We start from the raw sequence: 26,563 nt of genomic DNA on the forward strand, positions 1-26,563 counted from the left end.
TATGAAACACGTAAGGTATTTATTTAAAATTTTAAAAAAATCTACAGACCAGGGAACTGTGTCTGTCACAAGACTGAGAGCAAAGGAATTTCCTGCTTCCAACTGATTTTTCCCCCTCTTTCTATGTCAAACAAAATCTGACGCAGAATAGAAAAAACAAAGCTACGTAATGACACTGAATGGCCTCAGCAGCCGCTGAGAGGCACTTTTTGGTTTAATGATTTTATTTGATGCCAGATTCTGTCTACAGAACACCAACATTTGCTGCTCGATCTAGCTGGCTTTGGAAAGAGGCACAGAGATGGAAGAAGGAAGGAAGGAGGGAAGGAAGGAGGGAAGGAATGGAGGAAGGAAGGAAGGAAGGAAGGAAGGAAGGAAGGAAGGAAGGAAGGAAGGAAGGAAGGAAGGAAGGAAACGAAGGAAGGAAAATAAAGGAAGGAAAGGAAATGAAGGAAGGGAAATTTAGGAAGAAGAAGAAAGGAAGAGAAAAAGAATGAAGGAAAGAACAAAGAGAAAAAAAGAAAAAGAAAGAAAGAAAGAAAAGGAAAGGAAAGGAAAGGAAAGAAAGGAAGGAAAGAACACCAGCAACCAGTTTTATGTGAACAAAAACTTCTCTTTCTCCTATTTCAGGGCTGCTGTATTGCCAGCTTTAATTATTTCTTTATTTTTGGATCCAGGAGAGACCAGCGAGCCCCCTGAGCCTTCACCCCAGCTCATGGCAGCCCGGCCTGAGCCCCGGGAGAGAGAGAAGGGTTGGGTTTCATGAGGAAGTGGGTCTCGGCTGCCAGGGACTAAGAGGACTTCATTTCCTTTCCCCCTCGGCTGCCAGCTTGAGGACTTGTGTTTCCTTTGTCTCTGGAACGGATGACCCGGGCCTGTTGCGTTCCCACTGGCTGGAACGTCTCTCCCCAGCTCCAGGAGGCAGTCGGCCAAGCCTCCGGCAAGGGGCAGTGCCCAACGGCACCTTCTTCACTAAGTTTTAATTTTGATTTTTTGGGGGGGCACATTTTGGGTTGTGCTTAGGGCTGAGTCCTGGCTCTGTGTTCAAGGATGAGTCCTGGTGCTCTCGGGGGACCAAATGGGGTCCCCGGGATTGAACCTGGAGCGGCAGCATGCAAGGCGAGCGCCTTACCCACGATACTCTCTCTCAGTTCCCTCTCACTGTTGTTTTCCCTTCCCTGCTGTTTTATTGGCCCTTTGGGGTCGTGGCTAATTGTGCTTCAGGGATCGAGGTTCAGTGCTGGGGCTCGAATCCAGGTCAGCTGCATGCAAGGCCAGTTCTGGATCTGCGGGACCGTCGCTCTGTCCCCTGCCCGGTTTTCTGTGCAAGGTGTGCAAATCATGGGTGCACAGTCATCTGAACCCAGCGAGGTTTAGCGGCTTTTGGTCTAAGATTTGGGCTGGTTTGGGTTAGAAAAAGATAAGGCTTAAGCCTTCAGGGCTGGCATGTAGATCACTTGCTAGGTGATCCCGAGAGATAGCAGGAGAGGAGGGGAGAATCCGGATGGGAGGGGCCCTGGTCTTCCCGAGGGGGGAGTCTGGAGGCGCAGGGTAAGAAGCCTTCAGCCGATTCTGGGCTCAGCCACAGCCAGAGTTGGGGTCTGGGGTCCGGGTCCTGGGTCTGGGCCTGCGCAAGCATCTTGCCCCCTTGTAGCTCTGCTCCCGAAAAGGGGCCCTTGTTCTGGTGCCCCACGGCCTCTGCAGGCAGAGAAACAGGCCTCATGGCTCCGCCCAGCTGTGTCCCTCAGCCCTGGCCACCCCCCTGCAGAAGGGGTGGTGTGCCTTTGCTGATGGCCACCTTCCTGTGCATGCAGTGACAACACCGTGACCTCATGCTACCCAGCACCAATCCTCAGGTCAGAAAACACAGCAGCCTCTCTCCCCCACCCCCTCATGGCTGATTCATTCCAAACGATTCTACTGATGAGCGCAAAAGGAAAAAGCAGTTTGGGCTGACGGCTGCAATGATGTTGAGAGCAAGGAACTGCTTTTGAGGCCTTGCTTACTTCGGAGGTTGTTCTGCTTAAGGCAGTTTCACAGAACCTGCTGATGCAATGAAGCCACGGGGCTAACTCAGACAGGCGCCGGGAAGCTCCTCTAAAGTCTCTGAGAAGTGCCACATCCCACCCGCTTGGGGGCTCTCTTCGGGATGTGGAGTGACTTTGGAGGTCACCGTGATGGTCTACACAGGGACACACACACACACACACACACACACACACACACACACACACACACACACACACGCCGCTCTTTGGGGCTGGAGGCGCCCAAGAGGCACCTCACTGGCAGTTCTCGGCCATCCTGGCAGGTGGTTCGACACGATGAGGTGCCACAGGCTCAGCCCTGTGGTACCTGGGCCTGTCCACAGTGCTCAGGGCACACGTGGCGCCGGGCGTTGACTGAGGCACGTGCCTTTTCTGCTTGTACTGACTCCCTGCCCCTCACTCTTCACATAAGTAAGGAAAACAGACCCCCCGACACACACACACACCGCCCCCAGCATCTCCTACAAATGGGCCCTGTAACCTTAGCTCTCAGCTGCCTTCTTCTGTCCAAGTGGAAAATTTTCAGACACCCAAGAACCTGTCACACAAACTTGAACTCCAGAGTTCTCCCTGGTGACACTTTGTGGAGCAGACACCACCCCACCTTGCTCGGTACCCCTCCCCCTCTCTTTGGTAAGTCTCCACCCATGGTTGTGGGCATTTCCCCCCTCCTAACTATGTCTACAATACAGCAGGCAAGTGGGCCAATGGGGTCCGCAGCACCGAGGATTAAACACCGGGAGACAGCTTTCTGCCCTGCTGGAAAATCTCATCACTTCTGGGACTTCAGGCCTTCTCCTGGAACCTTCTTTCAGGAGATTGAAGGCTCATTCAGAAGGATGAACTTGCAGATTCATTTGCTAATAAAATGAAGCAGCCAGAAGCTCTTGTCTCTTCCAGTCACCACTCCCCCTCCCCCCGGCCCCTTTGCCCCCACCCTGCAGACCACCTCCATTCCTCACTGGGCTTTTAGCTGCAGTTGCTCTGTGTATGTCTTTTTCTACGTCTATCATCACTCAATCCAGAGAGGCCCTAAGGGAGTGGCAGCCCTTTTATTCTGCACCTTTGCCTCTCTCTCTCCCGCCCCTGGACAGCGCCTAACTGATGGAGCGCAGGACACTGGCTGAACTTAAAGGCTCCTCAGAGCCAGGGTTTCCGAGCTGCAATGCTCTGCGATTTCCCATGCAATGCTCCTCAGCAATTTTTCAAGAGCTTGCAGCTTTGGGGTTGTCATTGAGCATCCCAGGGCCTGGGCTGGAGCCACAGCCTCAAGACACAGTGCCTCCCTGGGTGACCCCAGGGCAGGGATCAGCCAGCATCCTCCTAAAACACCACCAGTTAAAGTCGGCCCCGCCCACCTCACCATAGGTCCCGCCCACCGCCCCAAAAGTCACGCCCACCAGGGCTTCTAGCCCATCCTCCCTCCAGCGCCGCCTACCAGGGCATAGGCCGCCTATCCTCTCTCCAGCCCCGCCCACCAGGGCATAGGCCGCCTATCCTCTCTCCAGCCCAGCCCATCAGGCATAGGCCCGCCTATTCTCTCTAGCCCCGCCCACGACACAGTAGGCCCTCCTATCCTCTCTCTAGCCCCGCCCACCATCACGGCGTCGGCCCGCCCATCCAGTCTCCAGCCCCGCCCACCCGCTCGACTCGTCGCCAATCGGCGCTCGACTACCCGGCGGATCGACGCCTTCGGCGCTCCGAGTGGGCGGAAGTGGAGGCTCCGGCGGTCTCGGCGGCCTCGGTCCCGGGAAGTCTCAGGCGGGAGCCGCCGGGAGCCCCATCGGCGGGGCCGGAGGTGGCCACAGGCCGGCTGGAGGTACGTGTCCGAGGCCCGAGCCCGGGACGCGGGCCGGTCTGCGGGGGGAAGACCCGGATCGGCGGGGCGGCGGGCGCCGGTGGCCGTGTCGCCGTGTGCTGGACGCGGACAGGGGCGGGCCGCTTCCTGCCTCTCGCCCGGGGCGGCGCTGGCCGTCCGGGGGCGACACTGACCATCCGGGGGCCATACTGACCGCTCGGGGTTGACACTGACCGTTCGGGGGCGACGCTGATCGTTCGGGGGCGACGCTGGCCGTCCGGGGCTGACACTGACCGTCCAGGGTTGACACTGACCGTCCGGGGTTGACACTGACCGTCCGGGGGCGACGCTGGTCGTCCGGGGCTGACACTGACCGTCCGGGGCTGACACTGACCGTCCGGGGCTGACACTGACCGTCCGGGGTTGACACTGACCGTCTAGGGTTGACACTGACCGTCCGGGGTTGACACTGGCCGTTCGGGGGCGGAGCTGACCGTTCGGGGGCGACACTGACCGTCCCGGGGCGACGCTGACTGTCCGGGGGCGACACTGACCGTCCGGGGGCGACGCTGACCATCCCGGGGTGACACTGACCATCCCGGGGTGACGCTGGCCGTCCTGGAGAGACGTTGACCGTCCCGGGTTTACACTGACCGTTCGGGGGCGACGCTGACCGTCCCGGGGCGACACTGACCGTCCGGGGGTGACGCTGACCGTCCTGGGGCCGCGCTGACCGTCCGGGGGTGACGCTGACCGTCCCGGGGCCGGGTCCGGGGCCGCGCCGGACCTGGGCACCTGTCAGGGGCCGGGCGCTCGGGGCTGGCCGGGATCTGGACGTGCCGGGCCCGGCCGGCTGCTCCGGACGCCCCCCGCCCACTCCCGCCCTGCGCCCGGCCCCTAGTTTGCAGCCTTGCTGGGGGGCGCGGCCCCAGCCGTGCCAGGTGGGGGGCTTCGGTGCCCTGGACCCCCGCGGTGGCGATCTTGGCGGGCGGGGGGCGGGGCGCGGTGCAGACGCCGAGGGGCAGGAGCTGCGGTCAGTGGTCAGTTCCTCGCCGACCTGCCGGGGCGCAGCCCATTTGTGCGCGGCCCCGGCCCGTCCCGGGGGAGAGCGAGCGCCTTAGAGGGCCGCGCGCGGGTTTTCTTTCTTTTTTTCCCCAGTACTCCAGTCAGTGGTGCTCATTTTTTGCAAAGTGTGAAATCTGTGCATGAACTTAAACGGGGGCGGGGGCAGCTCACGTTCCCCCCCCCCCTTTTCAACTCGGCCCCTCCCCCGTGAAGTCATTTGGGTTTGGATCTGTCTCGCAGTGCGTAATATTTTGTTTATAAACGTTGGTGTATTCCGACCAGGCTCCGTGTCACTGATTTTGACGGGGAAGGAACTGCAGGCCGGAAGCGTCCTCGGGGATGGTGGCTAGGACCCCCGGGTCCTCTCCGGGGTGGGCCCAGGAGGAGGGCGGTGTGCATCTCAGTGACCATCTCTTCCTCTCTCCGGCTCAAGTAGAGAAGCCAGCGTGCTCCACCCCCACCCGCCTCTTGAACTTTTGAAAGTTCTTGGAAATTTCAGAAAATTATGTTTTGTTTTTTTTTTTTCTTTTTGGGTCACACCTGGCGATGCACAGGGGTTACTCCTGGCTCTGCACTCAGGAATTACCCTTGGCCGTGCTCAGGGGACCATATGGGATGCTGGGATTTGAACCCGCGTGCAAGGCAAACGCCCTACCCGCTGTGCTATCTCTCCAGCCCCAGAAAATTATGTTTTTTATCGCTTGCCTAAAAGATAGTTTTCCACCAAACTTAAGTTCCTATTGCATCTTTTGAGAGGCTGTCATGTATGACTTTTATGGGAAATAAAATTGGTACTCAACGAACTTTTGCAAGACCCTCCTTCTAATAAATGTCTTTGAACAATACATAGTGGTTTTTGAACAATATTTCTAAGGGCTGGCGGGGGCAGGATAAAGCCCTGCAGGATTAATACCAGTCATAGGATTAATTTCTCACTTATTTCCCCCGCCACATGCCTCCATGTATCACTGTATTACTGTCATCCCATTGCTCATCAATTTGCTCGAGCGGGTGCCAGTAACGTCTCCACGGTGAGACTTGTTACTGTTTTTGGCATATTGAAGGCACCCCGGGTAGCTCGCCAGGCTCTGCCATGTAGGTGAGATACTCTGGGTTTACGAGAGAGACAGAGGAATTGAACCCCAGTCGGCTGCGTGCAAGGCAAATGCCCTACCCGCTGTGCTATTACTCCGTGTGCCTCTTTTATTTAGCCAGACTTACTAGCATCAGACTTCTAAAAGTACTGAATGGCTCGGGGTGATTTTCAGGCCAGGCTTGAGCGGGATGGATCTTGGCTGGATTGACATGGGGGAGCCTGGGTCCCCCTGCTGAGGTCACCGGGATGGGGTGTGCGTGACCTGGGGAGTGCATTCATGACTCCGGGGTGTGGTGCTGGTGGGGGGGTGCTGATGGGACTTCCTGGGGGGTGTTCAGTTAGGAGGACAGATTTCAGAGTAGGCTGGTGTTGACTTCCGCTACTGTGGTGGCGTCTACACAGCGGAAGGAACTGGAGAGGAAAGATGGATTTTGAAGCTGTGAACACAACCCCCGGCTTCACCTCCCCAGCGCTACCTGGCAGTTAGGTTCAGGTGTCAGAGCAACGCCTCTACTTCCCACGCGCTCTCCCACCTGTGCTCCCTCGGCCTGCGTTGCCCGGCTGATTTAACTTCCGGGTCACACAGTCAGGGGATGTGCAAAACTAGATTCTTTCCAGGATTTCTTCCTGCTTTGACATTTTCCAACGTAGTAACTTCTCTAATCCTTAGCTCCTTAGCGCTTGTCTTTGGGGCTGCTAGTATGCGGTGTGTGTGTGTGTGTGTGTGTGTGTGTGTGTGTGTGTGTGTGTGTGTGTGTGTGTGTGTGTGTGTGTATGTGTTGCAGTGCTTGCGATCAAACCCAGGGCCTCGCGTTTTCGAGTCAGGCTTTCTACCCCCTAGCACATCTCCAGTGCCCGAAGCACGGAGAGGTGTCATGCTTAGTGGTGTCACTTGCCTGTCCCAACTCCATGCACTTTATCCGTCAGAAGTCTCCCTGACAGACGGGGATTAGCCCCAATTATTTTGCATTTCCTGATCTTAGCATTTGCTTCACAGATGCGGTAGGAATCACATGATTAACCTGGACTCACTCAGGGGCGTGTTGCTCTCTGGATCACTCCACTAACCAGAAGCTGGGAGCTCAGCTGTCTGACCCAGCGGGAACTCTGAGGAGGGAAGGGTCTGTGGATGAAGTAAGGGCGGGGTGGGGCAGGGGGCGGCCTTCCCGGACAACCTTGGTGTGACGCTTTGAGCCTGAGGTTGGGGGTCAGACCAGAGCTTGAAGCGAATTTATAACACAGTCCCCCCCCCCCGCCCCCCAGTGGTATTAGATAAGCTCTGCAGAAGCTTCTCAGACATTCTTGAATGGGTTAGTGGCACGTCACTCAGGGGGCTGAGTTTGGGGTAATCAGAATGTCAGTGGCACAGAGAATGGTGGCCTGTCCCCAACTGAGCCACCAACCCTCAGGCCCACTGGCGCTCCCTCTCTCTCTCTCCCTCCCTCCCTCCCTCCCTCCCTTCCTCTCTCCCTCCCTCCCTCCCTTCCTCTCTCTCTCCCTCCCTCCCTTCCTCTCTCTCTCCCTCCCTCCCTTCCTCTCTCTCTCCCTCCCTCCCTCCCTCTCTCTCCCTCTCTCTCTCCCTCTCTCTCTCTCTCTTTCTCTCTCTCTCTCCCTCCCTCTCCCTCCCTCTCCCTCTCTCCCTCCCTCTCTCTCTCTCTCTCTCTCTCTCTCTCTCTCTCTCTCTCTCTCTCTCTCTCTCTCTCTCTCCTTGCTGACTGGGCTGCTTTGGGCCAGGCTGGCTCTTAGTTCACCTGTACATGATGCTTTGGATGATGTTTTTGAACTTTATTTTTATTTCTTAGTTTGGAGGCCACACCTAGCTGTCCTTGCTCCCGCTCTGTGCTCAGGCACCAGATCATTCCTGTTGGTGCTTGGGGGACCGTCTGTGGGGCCAGGGGTCGAATGCCAGTTGGCTACATGTAACACAAGTATCTTTAGCCGGGCCTGCCTCAGTGGCCCTAGATGACTTTCCTGGGGGTCGTTTTTATTTGTGTGTGATTTGGGAGGGTGTCTGATATTTTTAATTTTTTAAATCATTTGCTTTTTGGGTCACACCTGGCGATGCACAGGGGTGACTCCTGGCTCTGCACTCAGGAATTTTTCCTAGTGGTGCTCAGGGGACTATATGGGATGCTGGGAATCGAACCCGGGTCGGCTGCGTGCAAGGCAAACGCCCTCCCCGCTGTGCTATCTCTCCAGCCCCCAAGGGTGCCTGATTTTTAACTTTGGTTGCATTATTGTCTTAGAGACGCCCGAACACGACAAAAGGCCAGGACACCGTGGCTGTAGTTCCATTATGATTTAAAGCTATTCTGGGGGGTGCTGGAGGTGGACCCCCGGGCCCCAGCTCTTGCCCCGCTTCAGCCTCTCGGACATGAACACGCGGCTGACCTGCGTGTCTGTCTCGGGGTCGGGCCTCCTGGGCGTGCCAGCTGGCGCCAGATGGTTCGCGTTAGGAGCTTTCAGCAAAGGGGCCTCTGGCAGAGGGTGCGCCGGGTCACAACGCCGGGGGCAGCTCGTGTCAGCAAAAGGGTCAAGAAGAAAGTGGCCACCCCCCCCCCCCCCCCCGAGCTGGAGGCCAGCGGAGCCCGAGGCCCCAGCCAGGCTCTGCCTCTGGAACCCCTGTCCCAGCCCTCCAGCCGGGTGGCATCCCGGCCCCCCCCCCCCGCTCCCCCCAGAGTGCTCAGCTGGACCATCTTCGTTCTGCCCGGCCCATCCGCCCTGGACGGTCCCAGCCTAACCCCGTTCCCACCGGAACTGTGTCACCGAGAGCAGCAGCGGGCACCCCCGGGCCGCCCCCAGCCCGCTCATTCTGGAACCCTGAGTCTTTCCTTTCCAGCCCTGCCTCCGTCTCCCCCCGAACCCCGGCCACAGCCCTTTCTGCTCTTCTCCTCGGGGCCGTCCGAGAGTCGCTGAGGCTGGGATACAGCCGGGTGACAGGCCCGTCCGGTGCCCCCCGCCCCTGCCGTGGGGACCTCTGCGCGCACCTGTTCATCTCCTGCCCTGTCCTGCCCGGCCCATCCGCCCTGGACGGTCCCAGCCTAACCCCGTTCCCACCGGAACGCCACTAAGGCAGAACTACGGCAGAACGCCGAGTGGGGGCTTCTCGGCTCGGTGCTCCCCCCACCCCCCATTTCTCTCATCCCTCCCGAGCCCAGTGCTCAGTCCTTGGTGGTCCTCGTCTTCTGCTCGCTCCTGAGTGAGGGAGAGGGAGGGCGGGGGGAGAAAGAAGAGGACAAAGGATGTTCTTCATCCCCATCCCGCCTTCAGCCATTTTCTGCCACCTGGAGAAGACCAGCGAGAGTTCCCCGACGCCTTGGGCTCCCGCCCTCCTGACCGGGGGGCTGTCGGAGAGACAGGGACGGAGAGACACCCAGACGTTCTGTGTGTGAGAGCCCGTGCTCGCTGAGAACAGTCAGAGCCCGACAAACGCGTCTTTGGAGCTCGTGAGAAGTTTCTCCGAGGAGGGCACTGGGCAAGGTGCGAGGAAGCCGGAGTAGGCGAGGAAGGCGGCCCCGGGCTGAGACCCTGGGCTGAGAGAGAGTCTGGCCTGGGCCTCCCTCTGACGCTCTGGCCCTGCGCGTCCCCAGCCCGGGGCTCTGCTCACGGTGCTCCCAAAGGCCGAAGTCTCCTCCAGGCCCTTCTGAAGACAAATCGACCTTCCCGCCCGGTGCCAAATCCTGGATTCCCCGAGTCTTTGGGGCCGTGGCCTGTAACCCAGCTTTCGTCCTGCGTCTTTGGGGACAGTTTGCCTGTCCCCAGCTTTCCCCCGGGGACCCAGCCTGTGTCTGGCACGGGCCTCTTCAGCACTGCCCGCCACTTGGTTTTTATGGGGAATAAAGTTAAGCCCCTGAGCTTTCCTTTCTATATATATATATTAGGGCCCCAGGGATAGTCCGGGAAGAAAGGTACTAGAGTGGCATTTGGTCTACCCTGGTTCAATCCCTAGGCACTGCCAGGGGTTACTCCTTAGGGCTCTGGGGTGTAGGCTCCCCGCCCCCCCCGCCCCGTCCCGTCTGCTGAAGGCCGACTGCAGCTCTGTTCCCCGCAGCCTCTTCCTTCCCTCTTGGGGGGTCTTGTTTTCCTGCTTGCTCTTCCGGGATGCTGGTGGCAGACAGATTCGTGCTGCTCCATTTATTTATTTATTTATTTATTTATTTATTTTTCGGGACTTTGGTGCTCCGAGGTTCGTCCTGACCCTGGTCAGGGGTCCTGGCAGCGTGCAGGGGGCCAGACTGGGCTGGCAGGGAGCACGCGGGCGCCCTACACTCCTCCTGTTCCTCAACCAACTCCCCCCTCCCCCGCCCCCATTCATTTCTGCTGGGTCATCAGCGTTCCGGGGTGTGAGGTGAAGGGTTCAAGCCCCTTTGGCCCACACAGCCTTTGACCTTGTCCGGCCCGTGAGGGAATCGTCCTCTTGGGAGAGACGTGCACTTCGGAGGAAGAAGATTTTAGTCGCTGGGGAAATAAAGGAGACTTTGAATTAACTCTTGTTCTTGAGATGGAATCTCGCCCCGGTTTTAAGAGAATCGCTGGGTTTATGTGAGGGATCAGTTACGGGGGGCTCCGGAGGGCCCGATCGCCCACTTCCCGCCGTTGACTTAGCTCTGGACTCCAGGACCCTTAGTTTCCCCGTTAGCTCTCCCAGACCCTCTTCCTTTGGGTTCCTTTTGTCCAAACATTCTAGCTGGAGGGACATTTTTCATACCCCCATCCAAAACACACACACACACACACACACACACACACACACACACACACAGAGCAAAGCTGCACAACCCCCCCCCCCAGCAACCAAAAACACTTAGTGCTTTTTCTCTGTTATTTAAAATAGCTGCATTTTCTTCTAAGAGAACTAAGGCCAATTCTGTTTTCATTTGAACTTGGGGTCTGTTTCCGGCTGGCCCTGGGTTCGGCCAGGAAGGAGCAAAGAGCTCTCTGTCGAAAGGTTTCTGGAGTTTTCTGAGTGTAGTGTGGACCCCAGGGGTGTGCTCGGAAATGCACATGGTTGGATTTTTATTCACCTTGATTTTGAGGGGGCGCTCGGCGGGGAGAGACGCCTCCCTCCCCCTGGCCTCGGCCTGGGTCCAGCTCGTGACCCTTCCTTGGGAATCGGAGTGGCCGGTGCAGGCGGAGCGTGACCTGCCTCCGCCCTGGGAAGGAAGTGACTGGCCCCTGGGCCCTCTCAGGGGCCCCTGGAGCCGGCCCAGCCCCGGGGGACACGCCTGCCTTAAGGCCCCTGGCCTGTCACTCCATGAAAATGTTCAGTTCTGTGGCCCGGCGGGCTGGCGTCCAGTAGGGTCAGCAGGTCAGCATCACGAGTGGACTCCGCAGGGAGATTTTTTCTGGGCTGCTCTGGCCCTCAGACGCCAGTGGGGCAGGGTGAGCCCGCCGGGCACCTGGCGTGGGCGCGGGTGGCGGACAGACAGACAGACTGGCCGCGGGACGCTTCTTTGCCCGTAGTCTGAGGCTCCCCTTTGCTGTCTTTGATTCTACCCGTAAATATTCCGGGAAATTTTAGGATCGCGCCTGAATGAAGTGGGCCGGGGGTGGGGGTGGGAGTTAGAAAAATGAAACCGTTTTTAGTTTCTTCTCTGCAGGCCTTTTGGGGAGGCAAAGAGGTGGGGGGGGGGGCGGGGGGGGAAGGCAGCCGCAGTCCCCAGAAACACGCCTTTCCGACCCCATCCGAAGCCAGAAGCCAGGAGGGGGGCGGCAAGAGCAGCCCCCTGCTGCCCCCCCCCCCCCGCGTTTCTTTGCAGTGAAAGGCCCTGGTGCTGGCAGCCTGCGTGGCCTGTGATGGATCGGAGGTTAATTGATGTTAAACGGATGCTTTGTTGATCCTTCATCGGCTCCTAAATTGGCTGGGGGTGGGGCGGGGGGTGAGGTCAGGACTTCCCCGGGCCGAGATCCTGCCTTCTCCGCACCCCACTCCCCACTCTGGAGTCACTGCATCCTGCAGGGAGGGGGCCCGGGCGGCCGCTCCCCCCCCCCCCGCCCGTCCCCACCCCCCCCGCGGCCCGGTGACAGCTTGTCCGTGTTGCGTGCGAGGAGCCGAGCTGGCGTGTGTGGTCCGGGTGTGTGGTCCCCGTCGGCCGAGGCTGCTCGCAGGGTGGATGAGAGCGAGCGAGACTGTTTACTTTAATTTATTTCGGATGCCGGAACTGTGCCCGGAGCTTCTCAGAAGGCCGACTTCCCCGAGCCCGCGGCTTTGCTGCTGCAAACCCTCCAGCTGCGGGGGCCCAGACAGACAGACAGACGGACAGACAGGCCCTCAGGCCCTGGCCTCTGCCTGCTGCGCCCCTCCAGGCCCCCCAATGCCCATGGCCCCGCGGAGTGCTCTGATGACTCGGCTGTCGCCGTGGGAACACTGGGGGTGGACAGTGGGCTGTGGCAGAGGGGTGGGCGCTTGGACACTGTTTGACTGGGACCCGGTCATGGAAGTTTGTAAGGCCGGAACTGCATCTCACGGTGATTTGCTAAAAAAAAAAAAAGATAAGATCTAGGGCCCTGGGGCAGTTTTCTCTGCGGGGGGGTGGGGGGGTGGGGGGGGGGAAGCTGCAGTGACCGCTGCTGTGCCGTGCCGGGAAACGGCCGAGGCTGCGTGAGGGTCCCCATGACCTGTGGCCTGAGCTTTGACATCGGCTTCGGCAGGAGGCGACCCGTGGCACTTTGCTTTTGTTTTGGCCCTAATTTATCCCCCCCTGCCCCCCCCCGCCCCGTTGACCAGCCGGCCGCACTCTTGGTTCTGTGCAGTGCTCGTGGTCAGGCCTTCCTGTGTCTGAACAAACATGCTCCTGGCGTGCCCCGGGGCCTGGGCATCGTCTCGCTGCTTCACTGAGCTGCAGCCTGGCGGCGGGGCCCTGGGGGGCATCGCCCAGCCAGAGGAGGCTGGAGCCGCCGACACCCCCGGGTGTGTGTTCGGTCCCTCCCGGGCCTTCCCGTTTGAGAGCACATCAGGGGCCAGTGGCCTCGGTCTCCTCGGTGACACGGAGCCCAGCCTGGGCCTGAGGGTCGCGCTGACCCCCCGGGGAGGAGGCGCGTCCTGCTGGTTCTCTCCTACGTGTGAGGCACGAACGGGGGCTTGGCCGAGCTGCTTCCTCCGGGCAGGCGCTGAACGTGGACACAGAACTCCGTTTCCGGAGTGCTTTGTGGGGACGGTCCTTGTCACAGAGGTTTCAAGAAGCGCGCCCGGGCCAGGGGACAGACGCCGGGGACAGCGGCGTCTCTCCGAGACGTCACTGTGTTTCAGGGCGGTGCTCAGATTTGAGGGGGGCCCAGGGCTGTACCCGGCTGTGCTCAGGTGGTGCTCAGGGGACCATGGGAGGTGCCGGGGCTCGAACCCGGGTCGGCTGCCGGCAGAGGGAAGTGTCTTCCCCGAGGTGCATCTGAGCAAAGACGGCGCCCTGGACTTGGGGAAGGTCACTGAGCTGCGGTTAAGGAGCGAGGGCAGGTGACAGCACCGCGGGGAAGGCGCTCGGGACGCCCCCAGCCCCAGTGGTAAAAATGCGGGAGCAGGAAATAACGGCACAAGGTCAGCCTGGGGCTCCCCCGGCCCCCCGCGGGAGGGTCGGCTTTGGCCAGCCCGGCCGTGGCCCTGGGCTCAGGGCTGACGCCTGGTGGGCCCCGGGGACCGTGTGGGCTGCTGGGAATGGACCTGGGGCTGCCGCAGATGAGCCATGTGCCTCACCCCTGCCCTGTCTCTGGCTCCCCCGCCTTTTTTCCTTTAAGTGTCTTGTGAACTCTGCGTAGGAGCTGCGGCCCCAGTGCTCGCTAAGGGAATAAACAACGGAGTCACTTCTGAGGCCAAGCTGATTCCTTACTGCTATTTACTGGCACCGTCTTCTCCAGGGTGTGACGGCAGGAAGGCCTTGCTGGGCGGGCACCGTGCGGCAGGGGTCTGGGCAGGCGGCCCTCGGGCCTGGTGGCAGCCTGGCCTCCTCTCCTGACGTGGGCTGGGGCGGAGACGCGTGCCTGGGGTGGTGCCTGAGGCTCTGGTTGCGAGGGACGCTGGAGCACTGTGCCTTGGACTCCCTGTCCACTGCCACAGGGACGCTGACGTTTGCCCTGACCGAGGCCTTTGTATGTGTTTGGTTTGGGTTTCTGGAGGCCACACCGGGTGGTGCTTCGAGGTCACCCCGTGCCCAGTGCTGGCCTGCCCAGGTGGCAGTGCGGGGCTGGCTGTGCCTTATCCCTGTGCTCTCCCTCTCTCTCTCCCTCTGTTTCTCCCTCTCTCTCTTCCTCCCCCTCCCTCCCTCCTTCCCTCCCTCCCTCCCCCCCTCCCTCCCATCCTCCTTCTCTCTCCCTCTCTCTCCCTCTCTATTTCTCCCTCTCCCTCTCTTTCCCTCTCTCTCTCTCCCCCCCACTCTCCCCCTCCCTCCCTCCCTCCCTCACTCTTTCCCTCTCCTTCTCTCTACCCTCCTCCCTCCTTCCCTCTCCTTCCCTCTCCCTCCCTCTCTCTCTCCCACTCCCTCCCCCTTCCTCCCTCTCTCTCTCCCTTCGCCTCCCTCCTTCCCTCTCTCTCTCTCTCTCTCTCTGGCCCCGGCTTTGATTTTCTTTGCTGTTGTTTTGGGGCCACCCCTGGCAGTGCCCAGAGGTAACTCTGGCTCCATGTTTGGGGCTCACACCTGGCGGTGCTGGAAACTACGCAGTGGTCAGTGGTCGGGCCGGGCCCGGGCCTCCCCGCGCCCTTGGTTCTTGTGTTCCTGGGGCGATAGAGACGGTTCCGAGAGCAGAGCCCAGACTCCCTCCTGTGGCTGAGCCCAGGGAAGTGAGGACCCATGGGGGGGGACTTGGGGGAGGGTCATGCTGGGGTCACACCAGGCGAGGGACGTTTTGTCTGAGGTGATGCGGGGACGGAGAGTCTGCCAGGGATGCTGAGGTCAGGCTGTCCCCTGCTGTCCCTGTTGGTGTAGGAGGGGGTTGGTCTGTCCGTGAGCTGTAGCCTGGCCCCGTTCTAGCCTCTCAGCTGTGCTTCCCAGCCAGCCTCTCCCCCTCCCGGCCTTGGGCATTGTCTGGAGAGAGTCTGGCCATGACCTTGGGCGCGCCTTTGGCCTCTAGACAAAAGCTCTGACATTCTGGTTCTGTTATCTTTGGCCATTTGTTGTTCTTTTACTACAAAAACTAGATTTCTTAAAGCCAGAGTTGAAAACCACCCAGGGGCGAGGGCGGGAATCAGGGGTAGTAATTATGTTGGATTTCTTTCCAGAACCCCATGCACATGAGAAGGCTGGAATCAGAAGCGCGGAATATTGGGGCTGGAGCGGTAGGATAGCAGGTAGGGCACCTGCCTTGTATGTGGACGGCCTGGGTTTGGTCCCCGGCAGCCCATAGGGTCCCCTGAGTACTACCGGCAGTAATTCTTCAGTGCACAGCTAGGAGTGATCCCTGAGCATTGCTGGGTGTGGTCCAAAATCAAAGCCAAATAATAATAACAATAATAACAATAATAATATTAATAATAGTAAATCAAAAGGCGGAGTGAGAGAGAAAAAAGGAAGGAGTGAAATAATAATAATGCTGAAAAAAATCAAGTTTCATTTGTAAGCAACATTAACCTTTAAAAACAAATGAGAAATATTTTCTCAGATAAAAATTGGAGGAATGTTGTCTTTTAATTAATTAATATTTTGAGGATTGTTGTCTTTCATCCACTTTAACTTGCAGGGAAAATCACAAGGCCAAAAGAAAATGATATCGATCAGAAACTTGGATCCATTTTAAGAAAAGCGCATAGGGCTGAAGCGATAGCACAGCGGGGAGGGCGTTTGCCTTGCACATGGCTGATCTGGGTTTGATTCCCAGCATCCCATATGGTCCCCTGAGCACCGCCAGGAGTAATTCCTGAGTGCAGAGCCAGGAGTAACCCCTGACCATTGCCGGATATGACCCAAAAAGCATAATAATAATAATAATAATAATAATAAAATTTAAAAAATGAAAAGAAAGGCGCTATGAGGAAGAGTCAGTGAAAACCAGGGGTCCAGGGCCCCCTGGGTCTGGAGGCTGCCGTGACCTCCGTCCCGCGCCATCTCCCCCTCCCGTGCCTTGGGGGATCTCAGATGCCAGATCCAGTTGGCAGTTGCTGCCACACTGAGTGCATGCGTGTGGTTCCCTGCTCATGCCGCAGCACGGGGAGGGGAGGGAAGAATCCGGGAAGATCATTTCCTTCCTCGGTCCCAGCGATGGCCCCCAGTGATGGGAATCGCCCGAGCGCCACAGCGAACGGTGGAAACGCACGCACGCGGCGGGGTTCTGAGGACGGGAGGGAGAGACGGGCCTCCCCCTGCCAGAAGGGCCTCCCCGTGCTCGGTCAGCTGTGCTGTCTCGGGAAGCCCGACTAGCCATGCATATGTGACGTGAGCTCGGGGCTGGCCGGCAGGAACAGTGGAAGTACGAGAGACTGCAGGTGAGGGAAAACCAGGGGGTTCCTCAGGCCGTATCCGTGGGAGTCAGCGGTGAACACGCATCAGTACGCCTCTGTCCAGGCCCAGGGAATGTAGGACACAAAGGGGCAGCTGCCAGGCCAGCGATGGCGTTTACTGACCCTGGAGCAGCACAGGCTGGTCAGCTCCAAGGGCAGCGCGCTAATAACGGACAGAGCTGCACGTGGGGTGGCAAGAGGCTGTACGGGACTGGCCTGTCCTTTCCGCTGACTTTTTCTGTAAACGCTTCCAAAAGATAGGCTCTCCTGGGGGCCAGCACCACCACCAAAACCCCCGTCAAGTGTTTTAGTAACAGCAGTGCCAAACCTCTCATTTCTGCACAGTTATGCTGATTTTAATTTCAGTATATATGGACTTTAATTTCAGAATTATTGTTAATTCTACTAATTATTAATTCTACTGACTTTAATTTCAGAATTATTGTTAATTCTACTAATTATTAATTCTACTGGCTTTAATTTCAGAAAGGAAAGATGGGACAGGTTTCTGAAAACCTGATTTTCATCCTAAGTCTTATTTGCAGGATTTATTCACTTTCACGTCTGTGTGACTTCCAGGACACAGATAATGTAAATATCCAATGGTTTGGACTTTCTCTTCGTTTCTGGAATGTTCCATCGCTGTAGGAAACTGAATTCTGAAATGCCCTGTGGCTACAGCTTTGGGGGGAGCCTGACCAAGGAGCTGCGTGTTGAGGGTGTTGCAGGTGAGGCTGGTGTGAGGAGGGGGTTCAGACCGGCCGTGAGAGGACCAGGCAGGAAAGGCTCTAGGGTTTTGGCCCGGGGGGTTGTGCTGTGAGTGCTCCGCTCTGCTGTGACAGGGAAAGTGCGGGACTGAACGCCCAGGGCTGTGTTCCAAGAAAACCTTTATTCGCCCAAACAGGGGGCAGACACTGTTTCTCTACTGCTATAGTTCGCTGACTCCTGACTAAAATATGTAGTTGGGAAGCTCGATGGGTAAGTAAATCAAAGGATTCCACCAAAGCGACCTCAGTAAATCGCCTACATTAAGCCATTTATGGGCTCCATTGTCTAACCACAGTGCCACAAAGGGTCAGGAATAAGAACAAGGGCTGGCACTGTAGCTCAGTGGGAGAACACTTGACTCGCATGTATGGGGTCTTGGGTTCGATCCCCACCACCAAAGCAAAACAAAACCAAGGTAGGTGGAACTAGAATTAGTTTTAAAGAATTTTTATTTATTTATTTTTTTGCTTTTTGGGTCACACCCAGCGATGTTCAAGGGTTATTCTAGGCTCTGCACTCAGGAATTACTCTTGACGGTGCCTAGGGGACCATATGGGATGCTGGGAATCAAACCCGGGTTGACCATGTGCAAGGCAAACGCCCTACCGGCCGTGCTATTGCTCCAGCCCCAGAAATTATTTTTTAAAAGAAGTTTAAAATTAGTTTGAAAGAAACTAAAGAATAGACTGTTAGTTGGAATATTTTTCTAGCACTGTCGTCCCATTGTTCATCGATTTGCTCAAGCAGGCACCAATAACGTCTCCATTGTGAGGCTTCTTGTTACTGTATTTGGCATATAGGATACACCATGGTAGCTTGCTAGGCTCTGCCATGCAGGTAGGATACTCTTGGTAGCTTGCCAGGCTCTGCCATGCAGGTAGGATACTCTTGGTAGCTTGCCAGGCTCTCTGTGAGGGACAGAGGAATCGAACACAGGTCGGCCTAGACACATACAATTTATCTAGGGCTAAAGAAGAAATCAGGTCATTTATAAACGAGCAGTGAAATTATGGCATAGCAGATTCCATGTTGTGTGACCAACAGTACCGGCAGTCAAGTAAGATAGTAACTTAAATGTTCCTGTTAACTATAGCAGATGGAGACAAATGAAAATTTATCCTCTAGTTAGAAAAAGAAACAAAGTGTAAGGAAGAGGAATGAAAAAATACTGAAGCTCCAGATGGTGAACTAGGTAACAACTCTCCTGAAAGAAAAAGGTTGAGTGCTTAGCTTACATCCAGAACTATTATTATAAAAGATCATAAAGTATTGACAAGTATGATTATAGAAAAGGCTGCAGTTACAGATCAAGTTAGTGAAAAGGTAATTTCTTTCACAATTATGGAAGAAAGTGGTTTCTCACTGGTCAGAATGAGAATTTGACTTTCTGAAAAATATATTAAAATTGCCTTAACTATCATTTCAAGTATAAAAATTTGAAATTCTCTAAGATCAGCACAGCACAGTGCTCTGGTGACAGAAAATGCTCAACATATTTCCAAACTGCTTCTGGATCATACAATAAAGAGGCAAAGATGTACAAGAGAAGAAAACTTCTGACTAAAATGTTTAAGGATGTAGAACTCCTAAATAAATAAATTATATGCCAACTGAACCTAAGTTTGCTGTTTGCTTACAGGGTTCATAAAATGGAATCACGTAATGTTTATTTCTAAGGTACAGACTAGTTTTTCAATAGGAAATTTATTAATTCGTTTTATTTGGGAGTTACATGGCATTTATCTTAACTATATATAATTAAGTGTGCTATTGATGTTAGCTACATAGCGTCCATAGCAAACACTACAGATTAAAATGCTAGGCTGTGTTTTCTGAACAGGAGGAATAATTGAAAATGATCTCTTGAGATCAAAAAATGATCTTAATCTTTATAAAGTACTGATATACTTGCAGTACATTGTATACATATATGTAGCATTTTTGTATTAAAATCTCATTGGAGTAATTGGGAAAACTGACCTGTGTGATTCCTTTTGGGGCCAGGAGCTAGTGAAATAGGTTGGGAATCCTTGCTCTTAAGGGCTGGACAACCTTTTTCTGCCAAGGGACATTTGGATGCTTATAACATCATTCGCGGCTCACGCTCTGGGCTGACAGGCTGCGGATGAACAGTCCAGACCACTTGATCTTGCTAGTTCTGTGTTCCTCACTCCCGCTGGCCCGGCTAGAGCGAAGACATGCTTGCTGCCACCTTTGTTATTCAGCACTGTTTGGAAATACCAGCCAGGCAACAAAGCAGTTAAAATAAGTGACTCTTAGATACTGGAAAGTAAAAGACAAAGTGATTACGGTATTTGAGGAAAGTAAGGGACATTAAAGATCCTGTGGAAAATGATTTCAGTTGAGGGAGGTTCAGTGATTTCTGCCTTCAAGGCAAACCACATGAACTTCCTCTGTGAAGAGCTGAGCAGTTTATTGACAAAACTGGCTGCTGTAGATTTTTACAGTGCCCTGATATTTGTCATCTGGAGATTCACGGGGACCCATACCTTCCTGGATTCCACAAATCTATATACCGAGCATCAGTTATATGCTAGATATTATTCTAAGTGCCTTATGTACATTAGTGTATGAAAATAAACAAAAAATAATCCCTTTCCTCCTGGAACGAACATGGGCTACATAGACAATGAACAAAGAAGTGTAAATCTTGTATATCGAGGTGATCATAATTCCCCCCAAATCTTGTCGGCGCAGCTGGAGAGATGACACAGAGGTTAACGGTTGCATGTGGCTGAACTCGGTTTGATCCTGGCACCACATCTGGCCCCCTGAGCCCCCACCAGGAGTGGTCCCTCAGCACAGAGCCAGCAGTGAGCCCTGAGCACAGCTGGGGGGTAGCCCCCAAACAAAACAAAAAGTCTTGTGGGACTATTTTTAGAATCTGACTAAATACTTTAAAGTTCACCAGGACCAATACCTGGGACAGAATGGCTAAAATAACTTGTTAAAGAGGAATTGTCTTATTGAGACATTTAATTGTAATAAAGATATTAAATCATATTGTAGGTACAAAATGGATAAAATGGTCCAGAATTAGACTGAAATGTGAGAATTTTTATCAGTAATTAGAGTGATGTTTCAGATCAGTGGAGGAAATATCAGATGTTTAGTGAAGTGATATTGTGGCCAGTAGCTTTTCAGTAATCTAAAGTAATTCCAAATGAGTTAAATAATTCAACGAATGAGAAGCTAAAGGTACAAGAAACAGGACTTTGAAAGAATGACTCTCAAGCATAAAAAAAAAATGGTTAAGAGATTTGACATGAAGGGCTCAATTTCCTCAGGACAAGGAGCACCATAAACAATATGAAATGACTGATTAATGGGAGGGGGAGATACTGACACCATGTATTCTGCAATGTAGATACGGAGAGGGTTAATGTTCTTATCAGAGATCTTAACATCAAGGAACATAAAACCCAGTAAAAATGATGCTGTCGTTGTTTAACACACACACACACACACACACACACACACACACACACACACACACACACACACACACACCCCAAACCAACCCAAAACTGATCCACAGACTCACCGTGCAAGTCGAGACCTGTCACAGCTGTGTCGGGAAGGCATGCTCACGCTGCCCAGGGCCATTTTGTGCCTGTTCCTACTTTTCCTTTTTTCCCCCCCTTTTTCCCTGAGGATTCAGTAAGGAAGTTGGTTGGTTGATTATTCAGAATGTGGGCTGGGCCCCTTCCCACCCGTAATTCACTGTCTCTCCCTCGTGCCAAGAGGAACCATCTTTCATTCTGCCCATCACTTGGCCAGGGTGGAGCAGGTTGGCAGTGCCCGGTGTTGGCTGGCGGGGGATGCAGTTGTAACCCGTTTTGAGGCCAGTTTTCCGACCTCCAGTGTGCATCCTTTAGCCAGAAACGCATTCCCGTCCAATGCAATGGAGGGAAACGACTGGGGGGAGCATTCTAGAGAAACCTGCTGCTATTCACAGACAGCCAGAATCTGGGGGTCACCCGAATGCAGGAGTTACCCCGAGTGACGTGCTTGGCGGGGAGAAACCGCGCGGCACAACTCCCGCCCGTCCGTGGCAGCTCTGTCACCCCGGCAGCTGCAGGCGGCACCTGTGCACGTGCCAGCCAGGTGCCAGGGGCCTGTTATCCCAGCGGGGATCCCACCCCCCCAGCCCCCAACTAAGAGTGTAGAGGAGCCTTTAGAAGCGCCTGCCAGCGAGCGCCTGTCCACTGCACACCCAGGGGTGCAGAGAGCGGAGGTGGAGGGAGGCTGGGGGTGGCAGCTGGCACCGAGGCCCAGCTTGCAGGGTCCTGGGGTCTGCAGCCTGCAGGACTGGCCTGCACGGGGGCGGAACCCAGGCGGAAGGGGCGGACCCTGCACCAGGGGAGCCCCATAGGGCGCGTCCCTGAGTGCTGGGGCTGACTTCCGGTGCGGAGGGCAGCCACTTCCGCCACTCCTGCTTCCGCTTCCGGGGCACAGGCAGGAGGAAGCGGGCCGTGCGACCTGGCACCCTGAGCTGGGCGCTGCACGTGGGGGTCCCCCGCAGAGGGTGGGCTGGGCGTGCCGTGGCGCCCGGGGTGTCTCAGCCGGCCTCGTGGAAACCGCCCGCGGGGTCCAGTTGTTGTTGTTGATGATGTTGTTGTTGTTGTTGTTGTTGCTGTTTTTAAGGCATCAAATAAAAGCGAAGCCAATGTGGAAAGGTCGGACGGTTGTTTCTCGGGGTGGGGGTCCCGCGGCCGCTCTGCCCCTGCTGGCCCCGTGGCGCCCAGGGCTGCTGCCCGCGAGACCCTCGTCCCCGCACGCGCTTTCTGGCTCCGGGTTCACTAGCAGCGACGCTGCGTGGAGCGGGACCCTCGGCCTGTAAAGGGCTGTAAGTGCTCTCGGAGGGCTCGGTCCTTGTTTAAAAAAGAAAAAAAAATTTTTTTTTTCAGTTAATTCAATGAGCTCCGTATATGGAGAGGTAGAAAGTACTGGGCAGTCCACCCCCAGCCCAGCCTCACCCACCCGGCGCTACAGTGCTTGTGGCGTTGTTGTGAAAGGGTGTGTTAACCCGACAGTAATTCATGGTTTTGGATTTGTCATCTGCTGAGTTTGAAATGCTTGCAAGACTTTAAAAAAAAATTGCGTCTTACTCATACAAGGATTCTTGGGAATACTCAAGTTTATGTGGACCAAGATATTGTGTGTGTGTGTGTAATTTGGATACACCAAGTTAGCCCTTGTTCCACTTAGAAATTAGTTTTTATTAGTATTTCATTATTTTGAGAGAGTGAAATGTCGGTATAGTGATGAAAGGTCTCATAGGGCTTCATATTCTTACATTCAGAAATTTAGTTTGTTAATAACTTATTTCGCAAGAAGGGGACCCTTTAACTTGGCAGCTTTTGTTTTTTACAGACTCAGTAAATTCCCATGACTACATTTTCATCAGCGATGAATAATTTCCTACTAGATTTGGTGATAACATGCATAAATTTGTTAATTTATTTGGCTTTGCTGATTTCTAAATTCCGTTCATAGTGTTGTGGAAAGAACCCAGAAACAAGAACTTTTTTAGACTGAATAAATTATGATTCATCACTTGTAGGGTAATAATATAGAAAGATTAAATAGTTGTCTTCAAAGGCAATTTAAAACTAGTATTTTAACTCATATAAAACGATTTTAGAGTTCTAGTTTAAGCTTTGTAAAGCTATTTACTTTGTAGCATCTGAGTTATATAAAATTGCTGTATGAATATCTTTAAGCTCTGTGAAAATTAAACATGATTTTTTAAAAGCCTCCTGTTGTCATCAGCATTTTTGTAGACTCTAAATGCAAGAGGAACTTGCAAAGCTAATGATTTAACATAGTGAAAAAATTATTTGACCCGTGGGTTGATTTTTTTTTTGTGCAATAACAAATGATTTATTATCATTGTTTCTACCATCTCCTCCAAATTTTTATTTAGTTTATTAAGTGAAAATTTTTAAGCCACAGTCAAGGTTTTTTTTTTTTATTAAATTTTCATTTCTTCTTTCAGTTTTTTCCCGTGTCTCTGTATTAAAAACAAACAAGCTGGTAAATATAAATAGCCTATAGTTTTGTCTTGAAAAACAGTTTCATTACATTCAATCTGTGGTGGATTGTTAGTAATTTACTTTTCACAGTTCCTTCACAAACTATATCTGTAAAGTTTGTATGGTTTGGTGTTGAAAATACAACTTTTGAAAGATTAGGGATGATTCTTTTCAAAACTGCTGAACTGGAAGATAAATGTTGCAGTTAAAGAAAAATTTTCTGCAGTTAAAAAAAAGTAGACCATCTTATACTCGTAACATGTAGAGCAAGGTTCGAAAACTTCAGAATCTTCCAATGACATAGTAAAAAAAAGCTTCATAGAAATTTCAAAGTGAATAACATAATCTTATTTAATTTGAGCCAAGCTAAGGGCTGTGAGTTTTATTAGGCTTATCTTTGTAATTGAATTTAAAAGCTTTACCTGGTAAGTAGACTAAAAAATAACAGACCTTGGAGATGGACTTATTAGACACCTTATTTATCAGCAAATACTTTCAGAGAGCACAAAGTAACCAAGAGTTTTTGTTAAATGTTAGGTTAGAAGACAGAGCTTCAAACTGTTCTCGGCTATTAGGTATTGAGCAGACCTTAGATCGGTGTCAGAGAGCTTGGAAGCACATCTATATGAGGAAATTAGTTTGGCAGCGGGTAGGGCATTTGCCCTGCGCGCAGCCAACCCGGGTTCAATCCTCCGCCCCTCTCGGAGAGCCTGGCAAGCTACCGAGAGTATTTCGCCCGCATGGCAGAGCCTGGCAAGCTACCCGTGGCATATTCAGTGTGCCAAAAGCAGTAACAACAAGTCTCAACGGAGATGTTACTGGCGCCCGCTCGAAAAAATGGATGAGCCACGGGATGACAGTGATACAGTGAATGTATTACTTAATCATAAAAGTCAGATTTAAGTGGAAAAGAAAAAACTCCAGAATCTTTTTTGGAGAACATTGTCGTCCTGTCCTTGTGTGACAGTGTCCTTTGCTTTTGAAGGTAGAAAGGACTTGATTTGCTGGCCAGCAAAATTAGAATTCTTGGGAAAATCAAACCTTTAATTTGTTACATTAAACAAATCGAAGCATTAAGTTTCGAAGTTATTTTAACTTCATTCATTTCTTTATTGTAGAGGAACACGACTTAGGAGAGGGAACATGCTTATGCCTTTTTGTGTCACTGTAGCCATAAAAATAAATGACTAGTGACATGTACTCAGTACTTCCTTTTTTCAGGAAGTGTGTTTTTCACTCTGATTTTTATGCTTCTAGGAAATTGCTTTATTCGTATGACAGACGTCTACTAATTTTTTTAAACATAGCTGCTCTCAGAAAAAAAGATTCTTCACATGTATGTGTTTATTCAGTGAATAAATAAATTGATACCATATCCATGTCAAAAGAAATCAACAAAGTTCCTGTTAACTAGTTCATTTCTCTGAAGATCCTCATATTTCTGTTTCTCCCATTGAGACTCAAATAGTTAAGAACGTGCCTGGCAGATTAGTCTGAAATTACATCAAAATTGTGTGTGTGTGTGTGTGTGTGTGTGTGTGTGTGTGTTAAGCAACCGTATAGCTTTGGTAACTGGGAGAGTATTAGTTGCTAGTCTGGTTCTTACACTATAGCATTTGTGTAATAAATCGTGGCGCTGCTTTCAGTACTAGTGTGGATGTGAAAACCCCACTCGAACACGAGAACTCTCACCCTTTTCGCGCACCTCGCTGTAGCTCTCGGTTCTCTATTGCTAGTGTACTTGTGACAGGATATTGCCTAATGAAAGTAGCTCATTCTGTAACTGCAATAATTTTCCTTCTTACCACAGCAGGTAGGGCGTTTGCCTCGCACACAGCCGCCCCAGGTTCAATTTCTCCATCCCTCTCAGAGAGCCCGGCAAGCTACCAAGAGTATCTCATCCTCACGGCAGAGCCTGGCAAGCTCCCCGTGGCATATTCGATAGGCCAAAAACCGTAACAACAAGTCTCACAATGGAGACGTTACTGGTGCCCGCTCTAGCAAATCGATGAATGGGACAACAGTGCTACAGTGCTACCCCAGTACTAACAACTGATATTCTCTTTATCATTCTGCTTTCAACAAGTAGTTCTGGTGTAGACTGTAGGATAGGTTTATTTACTTTGTTCTTTACCTCTTCCATTGTTTTAAGTGGCTGTATAAAAGAATGTGTATTATTTCACTTAAACAAGTGAGGCTTAAAATATGCAAAACTAGACTTTTGTTCAGTGTCTTTGTGGGGACGTACCCAGCTGTGCTTAGGGCATATGCCTGTTTCTGCACTCAGAGATCACCCTTGGTGGGATTGATGTTGATATGGGGTGCCAGGGGTCAAATCCACATCGCTATGTGACAGGCAAGATCTATCCATTTTATTATTGCTCCAGCCCTTCAGTGTTTTTACATAAAAAACTTCTTATGAAAGATTTTCAAAGGTCCTTGTTTAATTGCATTTGGAAATCTTTGTGAGGAAAATGAATATTTAATAAAAGTTGATGAGAATTTTTCTTTAGAAAGCTCTTTCTTAGTCTTATATGGGCCATACAATCGAATAATTTCAGGTACCCTGGTGCCCAGGCTGAGAACTCTGATGTCTTCTTAGAGTCAAGGTGGGCAGTTGACACCTACCCCCAACCCTTCATACTTCTAGAAGCCCCGGAAGCCACACCCACCCCCCACAGTCACTATGTCAACTCATTGGCTCAGACCATATATCCTGAAGTGTCTGGACTACACGGCCACATTTGCAGCCACATGACACCTCCTAGTTCCTCAGTATTGAAATTCCAGTACTAGCACACCAAATCAGATGAGAAAGCAGTGTAGAAGCCAGCTAAGTGCAACAACAACAGCAGCAACAATAAAACAGTAACAGAAGAAACAACTAGGCAACAAACAGCTTAATAAATTCGTAGGCAAGGACTTAAGCCCATGATGAGATGTAATAATTCACTATCACTATCATTTTAATCTGGTTGGTCATCAATTTTCTCGCATGGGCACCAGTAACATCTCCATTCATTCTAGCCCTGAGATTTTAGCAGCCTCTCTTTACTCCTCCTTCCCAAGGATGCCATGTTGGAGGCTCTTTCAGGGTCAGGGGAATGAGACCCATCATTGTTACCGTATCTGGCATATCAGATATGCCACGGAGAGCTTGCCAGGTTGTGCCGTGTGGGCAGATTGCTCTCAGTACCTTGCCAGGTTCTCTGAGAGGGAGTACTAGGCTATAATTATCACATAAAATTGACTTTTATAGTTATTGATTTAATGTTGGAGCTTTGTTATCTAATCAAATTCATCTCTAGA

General features: G+C 52.9%; 1 protein-coding gene across 1 annotated transcript in view; it reads left to right on the plus strand.

Annotated features, from left to right (window-relative positions):
• The first annotated feature begins 3,746 nt into the window (after positions 1–3,746).
• The window catches only part of EXOC2 (exocyst complex component 2), a 165,773-nt gene continuing 142,956 nt past the window's right edge, over positions 3,747–26,563 (plus strand). Inside the window, exon 1 of the mRNA XM_055126695.1 lies at positions 3,747–3,867. The gene's annotated coding sequence lies outside the window, so the exon portion shown is untranslated. The remainder of the gene's footprint in view (positions 3,868–26,563) is intronic.

The sequence above is a fragment of the Sorex araneus genome, chromosome 2, assembly GCF_027595985.1.
Source record: "Sorex araneus isolate mSorAra2 chromosome 2, mSorAra2.pri, whole genome shotgun sequence".
NCBI classification, from domain to species: Eukaryota; Metazoa; Chordata; class Mammalia; order Eulipotyphla; family Soricidae; genus Sorex; species Sorex araneus.